Here is a 540-nt window from a genome sequence, read left to right as displayed (position 1 = left end):
TAGGTGTTGGTTGCCGGGGGCACCTGTCAGTCGTTACTCCTCTCACTTTGGTTAGATTTGGCCTCGGGTCTTTCCTGCCCAAACGTAGATCCCTCTCTTTCTCTCTCCCTCTTCTCTGCCTCTCTCTCTCTCCCTCTTCTCTCCTTCTCTCTCTCTCCTTCTCTCTCCTCTCAGAGCCCCATCACACAGAGCCCTTCCCTCAGCTAAGCGCAGCCGAGCCGGCATCCCGCTGAAGCTCCTCTGGCACAAAGCGTTTCCTCGCCGATAACGCCCGGCGGAGACACAGATGGAGCTCACAAAGTGGGATTTGTAAAGGTTACCATTTCAACCATTACTGCTCAAGGCAAGCAAGAGCATGCCGTGCACTGTCAAGACACCCCCACTGGTCATTTGCAGCCATTTTCTGTTATTTAATCATTATGAATGTAGTCAAGCCACTTCGATACTGCTCGCAGAAAAGAAATTCAATGAGACAAAAAATAACATAGCTGGAGGTGCGTCAAAGCCTGGTAATAAACTATTATGCTACGCTCTTTGTCC

This window comes from Alosa sapidissima, chromosome 22, assembly GCF_018492685.1.
Source record: "Alosa sapidissima isolate fAloSap1 chromosome 22, fAloSap1.pri, whole genome shotgun sequence".
Lineage (NCBI taxonomy): Eukaryota > Metazoa > Chordata > Actinopteri > Clupeiformes > Clupeidae > Alosa > Alosa sapidissima.
The sequence above is the reverse complement of the archived record's forward strand: the minus strand, read 5'-3'. Positions refer to the sequence as shown.